The sequence below is a fragment of the Lepidothrix coronata genome, unplaced genomic scaffold, assembly GCF_001604755.1.
Source record: "Lepidothrix coronata isolate B3197 unplaced genomic scaffold, Lepidothrix_coronata-1.0 Scaffold11, whole genome shotgun sequence".
Classification (NCBI taxonomy): Eukaryota; Metazoa; Chordata; class Aves; order Passeriformes; family Pipridae; genus Lepidothrix; species Lepidothrix coronata.
Window position 1 is genome coordinate 1857344 of NW_016690191.1, and position 12656 is coordinate 1869999.

General features: G+C 46.5%; 2 long non-coding RNA genes across 3 annotated transcripts in view; one reads left to right on the forward strand and one right to left on the reverse strand.

Annotated features, from left to right (window-relative positions):
- Positions 1-4063, reverse strand: part of LOC108492581 — a 19399-nt gene extending 15336 nt beyond the window's left edge. Inside the window, exons 1-2 of the long non-coding RNA XR_001873159.1 lie at positions 4017-4063; positions 1169-1214 (exon numbers count right to left, since the gene is read on the reverse strand). This is a non-coding gene — a long non-coding RNA (uncharacterized LOC108492581). The remainder of the gene's footprint in view (positions 1-1168; positions 1215-4016) is intronic.
- LOC108492580 lies at positions 958-11996 on the forward strand. Of its 2 annotated transcripts, none has more exons than XR_001873157.1 (3): positions 958-3159; positions 3235-3381; positions 11102-11996. It is a non-coding gene; the product is annotated as an uncharacterized LOC108492580 (long non-coding RNA). The 2 variants fall into 2 exon arrangements; XR_001873158.1 differs by having other exon boundaries at positions 3262-3381.
- The last annotated feature ends 660 nt before the right edge of the window (positions 11997-12656 follow it).

Here is a 12656-nt window from a genome sequence, read left to right on the forward strand (position 1 = left end):
GGGGAGAGCGCGCCAGCGCTTCTCCCCCCCACCCCCAAAAAAAAAAAATTGAAAAAAAAATAATAATAAAAAAAAAGAAGCAGGGGCTCCCCCCCCGCTCCCCTCCCCTCGCTGTCGGCGGGGAAGGGGCGGGGCGGGGCGGGGCGGGCGGGCGGTGCGGGCGGCGTGTGGGCCGAGTGAGCGGCGGGCGCGCTCCCCGCCGGCCGCTCGCCCCGCTGGCGGGAGAGTGAACTTTGACACGGCTGCTGCAACTCGGCGCGCGTCGCCATGGCGACCGCGCGCCTTATAAGGCAACCGGGCCGGCGCCTGACTGGCCCCGCGCGCGCGCCCCGCCCACCGCCCCTCATTGGCCGCCGCCGCCGCCGCTCCGAGCCCGCCATGGCCGCCGAGCGCCGGCCCTGCCGCCGGGTCCTAAAGCCCGCCCGGCGAGCCCCTCCGTGCCCCGCACCGCGCCCCGCACCGCCCCGCCGGGGCACGGGGGTGACGGCGAGCCCGCCGCACCCGCCTCACCCCGCCTCACCCGCCTCACCTCACCTGGGGCTGCCCTCCTCGGGGGTCGGAGGGGGCGGCGGGGTGAGAAGCGGAAAGCAGGCGCTAAAGCGAGGTAAAACTCCACGGAATAAAGTAAAGCAGAGGGGCGGCCGCCGGTCCCTAGAAAGGGGTCGGGGAGCGCAGTTCGGGTTCACGCCCCGCGGCGCGGGGGAGCCCCGGCCCCGCGGTCGTGCTGCGGGCACGGGGGCGGCGGCACCTGCGCTCGCCGAGCCCCGCGCTGAGCGGAGCCCCGTCCGCCCGCGGAGCCGAGCCGCGATGAGCCGAGCAGAGTTAAGCCGAGCCCGGCCGGGCGTGCTCGGGGCGCTCCGGGACCGGCCGCTCGCACAGCCCCGACCCCGGCGGGGCGCGGGGGCTCCGCCGCTCCGCCCGCTCTCTCCTCGTCCCCGCGGCTCCGCTCAAGGCACCATCGCGGCCGCTCCGCTGCGCGGCATCCCCGTGTTCCCCGCTCGGCATCGCTGCGGCGGGGCTCGCCCCGACCCCTTTAACTTCATTTTGTGGGTCTGGGAGTTTTATGACCACACGTACCCTGACACCGTAACACAAGCTCCGTGCTGCACCGCGAGCAGGTAACAGATCTAAGCGCGGGGACGGGGGTTTATCTCCCGCTGAATGGAACTACCGGGACTCCGAGTCAGTCTCCCGGTACAAATGGCCAAAAGACACTCCAACAAGAGAAGGGACGGAGAGATAAAATAGGAAACATGTTAAAACAGACAGATAAACGCCCGAGAGGATCGTTCCTCCTCTGCGAACGCACGCTTGTATGTGCGCTCACATGTGAGCCGGTCACCAAGCACGGCCGCGGGGACACAGACCTGGGCACAACTCTGCGAGGGATTAATTGCTCCTCACCTCCTCACATACACTTTTTCATGTTGCCACATGCCCACCCACTCCTGCCGCAGAAATAATAGATGTGGCTGAAGCCGCAGGTGTGGAGGTGATTGGAAAGTTGTAAAAAGCACCTCGACTTGACAGTGTCCTGCCTGGAAACCTGGTGTGTTCAGACCCCACGGACGAAGATATTTTGCGGCTCAATTTCAAAGACAAGGCTGCAGCGTTCCCATTGATCCTCACGGAGCAAAAAAATAACCTTTACCCGAAACAGGGACCAGGAGGGACTAGGAAGACAGAAGGGGGAAAGGAATCTTTCCCTGTTAAAATGTGGGGAACTGTCTTATGATTTCCAAATAACCCAGAGCCGAGGAGGTCACCTTTCGGGGAGGGTGGGAGAAGATGGGGGTTCAAAATACAGAATAGTCACAGATTGTTGCTGATGTTGAGTTTCCTGAGGGGGGGAAAAAAAAACCCAGCAAAAACCCAAACCACAACCCAACACCAACCTTTCCTGTCTCGAATCTGACAAAGTAAACAGGATTAATTCACCATATGAAAAAGCATTAACGCCGTCCTAACAAATGCAGAAATCATAAGAGAAAGCGGTTTTAACAGGACGCACAATATTACTAGTTTGAACGTATGATCGTAAAAATGAAAAGCCATTGATATAAGCTTAAAAGCCGCCGTATATGCTGATTGCTCAAGCATTAATGAAGAATGCCCCAGATTAACTATTTGCTCTTCGAGGGATGCAGCGATATAACTACCTATTAGCACCATTAGATGCTTTGCTATTTATTTGAAAACACCCCTACGAGTGGGTTGAGACAGAACAGATGAATGTAAAAATGAACTGCAGCTAATTTCGCTAAATAATCCTCGAAACCTGAGCGCCTCGCAAGGAAGGGGGAGATTCTCCTCTGTCCTTCTCCGAGGCTAATGACAATAGAAATGCTCTGGTTTAAAAGTGAGACTGTGTTGGTTTTCCAAATAAGCAAACGCATCCCTCCTGCCATTTTACTGCAGATGTAAATTTATTTTAATGAGAGGGAGTGGAAGGATTTATTTTGCTAAAATAGAGTAGAGGATAGAGCCGATGTAAATCTTTAGGTTTCAAAAAGAGAGGAGGAAGGAGGGGGAAGCTGCTTTCCTGGCAGAAAGCTGCCTAACAGTCCTCTAATTCTTTCTAGATTAAATCGCAATATGAATACAGCATCGAACAAATACCGAGTTTCGCTCTGAACTCAGTGGAAAGCAGTTACGTCTAACAGAATTCAATGAATTCCTCTTCTCCCTCAATGTAGTATGTGTGTGTTTTTCTCTTCCACCACACTGAAGTTCCATGAATAGGGAAAGTGGCTCCTATTGTGTGCCTCTGAACTTCCAAGTCAATGCAATTTTTAACCACTGGCTTGTGGTACTTTGAAAATCACCAGGGGCTGTCAGAGTTGGGTCCTCTGAAAAATTTACAGTGCTAAATCAGAGCATATGCTGTGAGAGAGGAAAAAAAATTGCTTAAGATTGGAGCAAGTACAGTATCTGGCTGCCCCCTAGTGTAAGTCTCTTATCTGCCTAAAATTCAACTTTAAAAGAAAAGGATCTCTTAAAGGGAAACGACTTTTGGCTCACGTATGCATACGAGAATGAAACTTCTGTACATTTTAATCTGATTAATTCCTAAGGATTTAAAATTAATTGGCTTGGGCACTCCTAGACCGGACTATAAGATTTCTGCATCAGGGTTTCTGCGAGAACTGTACCGAATAGGTATTTTTAAGGGATAGTGGTAAGGGATTGGGGGGGGGGAGATCCTGTTTTGTGATTTTTTTTTTTTTTAACGAGGAACCGTGCCTCTCTTGCTGTTGTCAGAGCAAAACACTTTTGCTGCTTAAAGTCAGATCTACGTCTTTTGCAATAATATTTAAAAAAAAAAAAGGATAAATAATTGCCTTAAAGCCTCAGCCGATCTACCAACCGCACCTTCGGATGGTGAGTATATTCCAGCTTCTTTCCATTGTACTTGCTTAGCCAGGGAAGGGATCGGAGGGGGAGAGGGGATCTCGGCTCTATACCTTCACCACCGACCTTTTTTTTTTTTTTTTTTTTTTTTTACCCCAAATAAACGGTGCCAGCTGCACACGGCGACACGATCCCGGGCAGTTTAATACATATCACTTAAGTTCAGAGCCTTGTCCTGCCCTCCCACCCTCCGGAGCAGGTCGGTCCGCGCTCCCCCCCGAGCAGCCCCGGCGCCGGGCAGGGGCGGCAGCGCCCGGGCGCTGCTCCTGGGGAAATGACTTGGAGGCGCTTTGCCTCGGACCTGGAAGCCGAGTCCGGTCGTTGGGTTTGTTCGCTTGTTTGTTTGTTTGCTGCTTTGCTTTATTTAGCTAAAGGACGTGCTAACTGATGGTGCTGCAATTACACATACTTGGGTCTGCCCCCCTCCCCTCTTCCCCTCCTTAGAGCAACCCACGTAACCTTAGAAACGATCGTTTAAGACGCACGTTAGCTAACATTTGCTTTTTTGGATTTTTTGTTTTCCTTAAAAGAGAAACACAAGAATCACAACACATTGCCCGAAAAAAGTGTCAAAGAAGAAGAAAAAAAACTATAAGTAAACATACCAAAACCATATTTGCCTTGTTCAAGGTCCCAAATCGCTTGCATCTTCCTTTTTCTACCTCTCCTTTAGTTTGGCAGGTGAAAGAAACAAACAAACAAAAAAAAAATCAGACCGCTGTTTGCCCCCCAGAAAGATGTGCGTTGGGTAATTAAAGAGAAGTCTCCTTCTTGGTGTTTATCTAAGCGATTGTGCAAACTGATTAAAAAAAAAAAAAAAGAGAGAGAGAAAAAAAAAAAAGTAAAGTTACAGCCTTCAGGGGGGAAAAAAAGGAGGCAAGGTGAAGGGAATAGATTTCCCACAACCTAAAGGGAAGTGCTTTCGATGTATTATTAGCGATCAGCCTTGGGAGAGAGAGGAAAAAAAAAAAAAACCTGAACACACTCTAACTTTACACAGACAAGATTTCAGGGGGGGCTTTGTACACAGCTGCTTAGGAATGTGCGCCTTGCCTTTAAGAAAAAATCCCCAAGCCCAAGGTAGGAGATGTCTTTGAGTGATCCTTGTCTCATTTCATTCCTTAGAAGGAAGAGCGTCTCGCTACACCTTGTTTGGAGCTGGAAAGGCGAGACTTAGGGGGGAAAAAAAAAAAAAAAAGGAAAAATATTCACAACCCACCCTTCCAATTGGGGAGAAAAAAAATAAGAGAGGGAAATCTCCTAAGTTAATGACTGTGGGGGTAGGATGGATGCGACCGATTTCAGCCCCCCCTCCCCCCCTTTTCCACCTCCCCCCTCCCCGGCAGGAAAAAAAAAAAAGGAAAAGGGAAAAAAAAAAAAGCCAACCGCAAACAACTACAGGCTGAACTATCAACACATGCACCGAAGGGGAAAAAATATATAGTGTCCTGTGTAGGGTCGGCAGGGAACGCAAGCACACGCTAAAGCAAGTTGGGAAAGAATCCGAGCTAATCAGCAACCTCTTTCTCTCTCCTTCTCTCCCTCTCCCCCTCTCTCTCTCTCTCACTGCCCCTGAGATCCCAGCTCGAAAGAGGTACTCCACATTTTTTCATTACCAAAAATCCGTTGCAATAATCATTTGTTGCTAATTGAAACCCTTGGAGACATTTTTCCCCACCCCCTTCACAAACATGGCAACTTTTAGACATGGGAAGCACGTTTAGTTTTATTTTATTAAAAAAAAAATACGGTTAGGAAAAGGCTAAATCTTTCACCCACGAGAAATATCAGCGCGTCAGCCTCTTTCCCCGGGGTGGGGGGGAGGAGTGGGGGCAACGGGACCCCAGTACAGTGAGGGCTTGGGAAAATTTGGAATACATTATACCGCCTTTGGCAGGAGAATACTCTCCAACTAATGGATTCCTGCTCCTTTTTGTGTGTGTGTGTGTATCAGTGTGGGGGGTTTCTGGAAAGAGGGGTGGTGGTCGTGGTGGTGGGGAGCCGAGCTTTTATTTTAAGAAACTGTTAGGGTAGGGAGTGTGTCATACTTGACAAATGGAACAAACGCTCTTCCATTTCTTGCTTGTCCTTGCCTTAAAACAGGAATTAAGTTAACCACAGTGCTGCATGTTAATTGCATGTTTACTGGGCTAATGAAAATTACAAAAGGGTTTTGCCACCTCGATCGGTGATGAAAAAGTATGAAGGCGATTGTCATTGCAGCCTTCGGGGAGGGCCCGGGGGGTGGGGGGAAAGGACCGGGCACGAACAATATTGATCAGAAGAAGGATAAATCTTTTAACTGCTTGTTAATACCATAAATATGGTCTACACAAGTTTCCACTCTTGTTAAGTCTAATCAGTACATGGAAGATGGAGACATAGTCCACTTGAATGAATTTTTATTATTGCCAGAGGGGTACTTGCATCTGTGGGCTCCCTCCCCTCCTCACTTTGAGCCTCCCCCCCCCCTTCCAAAATCCTTCCTTGCAGAGGAGGATCATGAAGGTGTGCAGAAAGAACAGGAGACAAATCCAAGCTTTTCGTCCTTTCTTCATTTTTCCAAACTCTCCTTTTTTTGTAAAGCTGAACGGGTCATGGCGGGGAAAGTCTGAAGGGGGGAGCCCTCCCCGACATCCCCCACCTTTATTCTTGAGATCTGTGGATGAAAGGCTGACCCAGTAATTTAGTTTGATGATAACCATTTTCATGCTTGAAAACAATCTGCCAAATTAAACCTAAATGGAAAGAGCAGTGGGAAAGGTAGTGAGAGCAGGGCATTTTGAAATGCCCCCCACCTCTCCGAAAGGGATTGTTTGGCCAAAGGAGGAGGGAAAGGTAATTAAATAGACTAAAGATGATTTAAATCCCAACCAAAAATAATTCCAGGGAGAAGTTTCCCCCCTCCGGTGTTGCCCAGCCCTGGATTTGAAAACTTTGGCCCAACTTATGGCAATAGCTACAACTTTGCTCCGCAGGGGTCAGAGGTGAGGGCTATTTTAACCCTAAAAGCCTGCGAGTGACCAAGGTTGCGGCTGGGCTCGCAGCACTAATAGCCATAATTACCTCCTCCCCTTCCAGGGACATTCCTCGCAGCAGCAGTGTTAGACGCCGAATTGAAGAAAATCCTGGAGCTGAACATATCTTGGGGGATAAATAACAGCAATATGAAGGAATTTCAGAGCTCTCCCTTTTGCTTGGGGGGATTGAAGCTTTTTTCCTTTTTTTTTTTGCCTTTTTTTTTTCCCCCTCCTCCCCCCCCACCCTCTTGCCAGCATTCCCAAGGCGCTGGGTCTTTGTCTTAGAAGGAATGGAGTGTCTGAATGGTGTGAAAGGGACAGAGAGGGTTGCTTCAAATCGATTTTACTTGTCCTCTCTGTCTTTTCGGATCAACGCCCTTCAATGGACACATAGGTGCTCTTTCAACCAAAAACTTGTGCAACATTTTCTGCCTGTATTGGTGCTAAATACAATAAATGCTGGGCAGATTTTTTTTCTCTTTCTTTCCAAAGCAGAAAGCACCCTAATTAAATTGTTTTATATGGACAGTCAAGACAGACCAATTAAGTATGCATTAGTATAAAGATATATTCGAGAGATAAGCGCTCTATAGGAGCCCTGTCTAGGCAAGGTGTGGAAAGTGTCCTCTCGAAGAGAGGCTATGAGCAAGGTTTCATATGGATTTTTCCCCTCCATTGCCTCCTATACTCGAGTAACGGGCTGAATAAGTTAGCGAAAAGCCATTAGTGAAAGTGGTTTCTAAACAAAGTTAACAGGTGGATGTAGCTGGTTTTAGATTTGAATAACAGTCGCACATCTGTAATACACAGCCATGGATTTATGCAGCGCCTATGCAGGCAATGTCCATTAACAGAGATAAACGCCTTCGACCTATAGCTGAGGTGCAAACGCACAAACATGGGAATAAAATAAATATCTGGGCACCTCTGTGGGCTGCAGGACATGATGTGAGTGAGCACACACAGACGATACAGATATAACTGTGTAGCCATTGTGTACAGGCACCCAGCCTGCATCAAAGGCAGGCACCCGCACACCAGGCAGAGCTGTCTCAGACATCTCACCGGGCACAGCACAGTCCTGGGGTAATTACAAGGGGAAATATTTCCTATTCCAGGCATGGGCTTCCCCAGGAGTGAAATAGCAGATCAGGATAAAACATACACATACACACGCGAACTTCTCTTTCTGCCCATTTTATCACCCTGGGAAAGCTCTCGTTATGGTTAACCACAGGAAACGGGCTTTAAGCTCTTCTCCATTTCCATTATTATTATTTTTTCCCCTTCACTGCAGATTTTCCATCTCGTTCAGAAAAAAAAAAAAAAAAAGCCAAACCAAAAACCAACCAAACCCTAAACAGACAAACAAACAAAAAAGCGCTCTGCCCCCAGCCCTGCCTCAGCCTGGTCCTGGGGCAGGCAGAGCTGCGGGATGCGATGAGGAGGAGGAGGGAGGTGGGCTGGAAGTTGCTGGGGCACCTTCCATCCCTGGGCACTTCGTTCCATCAGAGACTGTGGGGGCGAGCCCCGTGCCCGGAGATGCTGCAGGGCGCGACCGGGGAATCGCCCCTTTATCGTGACATTGCACCGCCGAGACAGGACGGGGTTTTGCTGGAGGGGTCGGGGAGAGGGAATGGAGGGGTTCTGGGATGCGGGGCAACAGTGCGGCGGCCGCCTCCTTTGATACCCATTTCTCAGCAGCGTTCTGGATGTGTCAGCCCATCCCAGGGATACGGGAGACCAGGGTGAATAAGCCATTCCTTGCTTAGGTGCTTTAATGGCACGGTAAACAGGTTAGAAACAGACGTTTTTAAAGACTCAATTTCTCTTTATTGGTTACCTTCGAGGATAAATCATAACAGACCGTATGGGGGGCAAAGAATTCATCTAAAGGAGATCTCAGCAAGTCACTACCCGGACAATAGTCCACCTCCTGTTGGGTTGCGTATTGATCAGGAGAGGAGCTGAGGATGTCGCCACACTAAATATTTACTGATCACACACAAATAGCCGCGACTCGAACGATTTTCTCCTGTGAGGAGAGCAGAGAGAGAAGGGTAAATCATTTTATTAGTGTGTATAAAGCAAAGAGCACACTCTGGCTTGGAGTGTTTTAAGATGTGTCTTCAGCTGGATGAAAAGAGTTAGGGAAATCGATATGGAGTGATTAGACGAGCCAGTCGTGTCAAAGAGAGAGGCTGTGAATTTCATGGATTTGGTTATACCGGGAGGGGGAAAATATACCGAGAGATTAAAGGGAGGAACCCATTGTAGCAGAGCCAATGAAAAAATAATATCTAATCAGACCCGGCAAAGGTAGGGACGGGATAAGACCCACATTTCTAAAGAATCACATCAGCTGGAGAGGGATCAGGGACACACATGAAAGAGGCAAACGGGGGGAGAGCTGGAGAGTAGGAGCCCAGAAATGCTACAGAGCAAATCCAGGAGTAGCAGAGAAAAGTCGCCTCTATGGAGCAAAACTGAGACACCACGAAAATGGGGACAAAAGACTCAGGAGCGAGGGAAAGGACAGGAGGGCTGGAGTAACCGGGCGCCTGCCTTGGAGGTGATGTTGAGGGGTCCCTAGCCCCGTGTATCCACCAGGCAGGGAGGGCTCTATCAGCAGAAGCGAGGGCACATCCACCTCACATCCGAGGGGTTTAAATCCTTCTCCTACAAGTTTGTCCTCCCCTCTCCTTCTCCCCCTTTCCCCACAAGCAAATGTGGTGAGTAAAATGGATTTTAGCTTTTAACCACCTCATTTTATCCACGTAATCACAAGGCTCGTAATATGTAATCTACAGATTACTGCCATTCGAGGGTGACCACAAGTGGCATAAGAAAAAATTTAAAAAAACCCCCAGCATTTCTGCAAATGACAAAATGGTTAAAACCAGCCCCTACTTTAAGTATTGAAGTTGGGGAGTTGCTGCTGCAGGATTTTATCTGTCGTAGGGAGCAATTCAGCCCTGGGGTGTCTCCGCAGATTAAAGAAAACTTCTCTGGAGACAAGCAAATGTCCGAGTGCCAAAGGGCAGAATGCTGGAAGTAGGGCAGGGCTCTGCCAAGCGACCTTAAAACACGTTCTGTAGGGATGCTGGGGATTATTATTATTTTTTTTTGCCTCGAATCCGTGATGTTTGGGCCGTATTCACACATTACCTTCTCTCCGCGTGTTTTTCACAGCAGAAAATGGGATGCGACTGCAAAGAACTAAGTCAAAGGAGCGACAGAAAGTTTGAGCCGCACTTTAAATGATGATGAATGCTGGGAGGGAGGAAAGGCATCTCAAACTAGGAACCGAGGAGTAAAACTGATGTGAAAACAGCTTTTCACTTCTTCTCCAAGTGCTAATTTTGCTACTGTAAACAAACACTGAAGTTAGAAACAGCTGCAAATAGCCTGCCGGGCACCCAGGGCTCAGGGACTGGCAGGGGTGACTTTTGTTCATCCCTCGGGCTGAATTTCCCCCCAGCTTTGCTTTTTTTCCCCGAGATCAGGGGCTGATGCTGATTTTGGTCGTGGAGAAGGGACAAAAAATATAGGCATATTAAGAGAATTTCATGTGAGCCTATAGAGTGCAGGCAGCTCGGCTGGATCACTAATGCAACAGGAAACCTCGGGACAGACTCAGCCTAATTAACAGTTTTCCATAGCTGAAGCGATTTTTAAGAATCCCAGTGGATTAGCCCAATATGTTCAGGTGTGAGGCTACGAGGGCCTATAACTCCTTTCACTATAATCTTATAACCTCCTTACCTAATTCCTTAGATTGCAGATAGGAAGAGTCTGACCCTGGAGGTCGTAAAGAGCTGGGTTTCATTAACCCTTCCCTCCCCGGCGCCGCTCCAAGGTTAACTGCGCCGGGCTGTGTGCTCGGGGGAGCGAGGGAGGGCGGGCAGGAGAAAAGGATTTGCAAGAGGGGTCGATCAGACGGGAGGGCCAAGCTTAAAATGATTTCTGCTCCCTTCGTTCCCTCCCTTGAGCCAAAGGAAAAATGGAAATAGGGAACTTTTCTCTTTCCCATGCATCGGGAGGTGCATAAATGTGCGGATGTTTGTGAAACAATTCGTCCCCTTTAAACCATTTCATTATTGTTTATTGTTTTTAAATTTATATTTTTTTTCCCGAACGTCTGGGAAATGAAACATTCTAGAACCATCAGCAAAAAGCAAAGCAATCTCCATCTTTAGGACCAGTACCAATCGCTTGAGCTTCTTGTCCACAGTAGAGCTGTAATCTTTAAAGAAAAAAAAAAAATCTAGAAAAGCTTCTCAGACTGTATTTGCCTGGGAACACACCTGGTTTATATTTTAATAGGTAGTTACATTGTATTGATTCAGGGTACATCATTGATGTTGAAAGTTAATAACTCTCAAATTATATCTATCTGCCTACATACATAATTGCATACACAGTATAACACTGGAGGAATTTGCATTTTGCAGCACATTCTTTGTTCTTAAATCTTTTAACACATTGAATTGTTCCTTTGAAGAAAGTGTTATTGAACCACATGTTTAAGGAAAAGATGCTTCTAAACTATATGTTTAAGCAATGAAATTGTTGAGTGAAATATGGATTTCTTTGTATCTCACACAAACCCTGCCACACGCCAATCTTAACCTATACATCGAACTGCCTTTTTTTTTCCCCCCTCCCAGTCAGAAGGCAGAAATATGTGAGCTGCTGAGAGAGGTGGGTACTTTTTGGTAAGTATGTTTAGATATGATCTTCAGATACATTTATTGTACTTTCAAATTCTTGGGATACTAATTGAGCTAGCAAACAATATCCCAGCTGAATGTCTCAGCTTCTTCCCTATTTAACAAGCTTTAATACAGAAGTATATTGTAGCCATCCTTCTACTAAACAATATAGCTGAGGAGTCAGCAAAAAATGAAAAAAACATGTTAAAACCAAATTATAATTGCTGCCTTATATCTGACTCTTCTGCCTTTCTGCAGTCCTAATGAACTCTTTAAAGTTTTATTTATTTATTTTTTTTATTTCTGAGTGACAGATCAAAAATAATTAGCAGAATCAGAAGCAGCCGGGAAGCTTGAAATAATGTGTCTAAATATTTCATATTGCTACTTATAATACCAACCCATCAGCTGTAAAAAAGAACCGTTCCCTGTTTATTCCGTGGTAGTTTATAAATACAGAAAGATAGATTCTTTTTTTTCCCAGGGCCTGCTTCAGCAATGCCATAAATAGAGATTGAGCTATCAGGAAAAAAACCAAACCAGAATAAAATAAAAACAAAAGCCTGTACAGATATAGAGACAGACAGATAAATGTATAACTGCATCTGAACGGTGTTACATAGCACGTTAGGAGATGGGCAAAAAAAATTAAATCGATCGCATATTTATAACCTCATAATTAAAATACAGTCTTATCTCTCTCCCCTGAAAGGTTGCAGCTTTCTTGGAAGTATTTTGAGTGCATATTTTAAACTCCATGTCCCGAACGGAATTAAGATGAGCTGTTTTGCCCAAGAGTGAAACCCTTGTTTACAATTTAAGGTTTAAGTTTCAGCTGCCTACTCATCGCCATATCATTTTCTTTACATCTCACGTCCTTACATTTGCAGGCTTTATCTAAATTTATGTTAGTTTATATCAAATTCTAATTTCTGTTTATAAGAAATCAGTCAATATAATCCAAAACAATCCCCCTTGTTTGATGAAGGTAAACTGGAAGAGAGTCTTTCACATTCAAAGGGTTAAAGCTAAACCGAAAACTTTAAATTAAAGAGACACCAGCAAACGGCGAAAAATTACACGTTTGCTCTCTCTTGACAAGCTTGCACTATATCACATGTAAGGAAGCCCAAATTTTTGAATCTAAGACCAGTTTTAGTTTTTAATAGGAAATAATTACATGGAACTTTATTTCCAGAGAGAATGTCCCTTCCAGCTACAGTGTTTTGCTTTGATCTAAGCATTAACTGGTAATAAAATAACCATATTTTGGATCCTAAGCATATTGATGCTTAGAGGAATGTTATGCTTTCAATCAAATTTTAACTTTAGATTATCCAAAGGTATTCATCCTTCTTTTGTCCGAAACCAATTTGCTGTCTTACTCCTACAGCTACTCACATGTGGTTCAGTATACTTTGTTATTTTATAGTGGAATTTGCACTATTGAGGTGGAAAACTCTTAGATGGAGCGAGGTCATGTTCCAGTCTGGCAATTTGGGCTGTTTCT